The sequence below is a fragment of the Penaeus monodon genome, chromosome 19, assembly GCF_015228065.2.
Source record: "Penaeus monodon isolate SGIC_2016 chromosome 19, NSTDA_Pmon_1, whole genome shotgun sequence".
Taxonomy (NCBI): Eukaryota; Metazoa; Arthropoda; class Malacostraca; order Decapoda; family Penaeidae; genus Penaeus; species Penaeus monodon.
The window spans coordinates 1242259-1243155 of NC_051404.1; positions in this window are offsets into that span (position 1 = coordinate 1242259).

The following is an 897-nucleotide window of genomic DNA, read 5'->3' on the forward strand; positions in this document are numbered from 1 at the left end:
ATGATAATATTTCTTAAGTAATGCAGTTCCTTTGGAGTCGGCCTTTGCCCCGGCGCCATTTTGTTTTAAAATCTCTACGCTAAAAACGTCTTGAAAATTTTATCTTTTAATGATATATTGGTAATGGCACACTTATAGATGTGCGCTTTATTTGAACTGCCAATTAATAAAGACGAATTAGGAGACAAGTGGATATAAATTAAGAAGAACGAGAGGAAATACGAGAGAATAAGAGAGAATAAGAAAAAAAGAGAGACGGCGAGAGATAATATGCAGATACGTGAGAGGAATATTAGAGAAAATTAGAAAAATGGAAGAGGAAATGAGAGAAAATTAGAAAGGTGGAAGAGAACATAAGAAAAAATTAGAAAGATGGAAGAGAAAATGAGAGAAAATTAGAAAGATGGAAGAGAAAATAAGAGAAAATTAGAAAGGTAGAAGAGAAAAGGAGAGAAAAGGAGAAAGGTGGAAGAGGAAATAAGAGAAAATTAGAAAGAATGCGGAGAAAAGGAGAGAAATTTGAGCAAAACCCGAGAGAAGGGGAAGGAATCTGGAAACTGTTATAGTCCCGATCATTATAAAACGAATTAAAATGTTTCTGCTTATTATTGGATTCTGTTACGTATTTTCGTTTCGTAATGAAATATCAGTTTTTATTTCATATGTTGACTAATATCGCTGCTCGATATAATGGCGAGTTTAATCTGAAATTGTCCCTTGAAAAAAAATGCAGTTGACTTACTTTTTGTTATTTCAATAGACTGCTTTCAATTATTTCTTGAAGCAGTTAGTAGAATAGATTTGCGGCAATTTCGATGATGAGAATGATGGTAGAATTGCAGTGAAATGCAGTTACTAAATATTACAGAACGCACTGAAATTCTTGTCACAGACGGG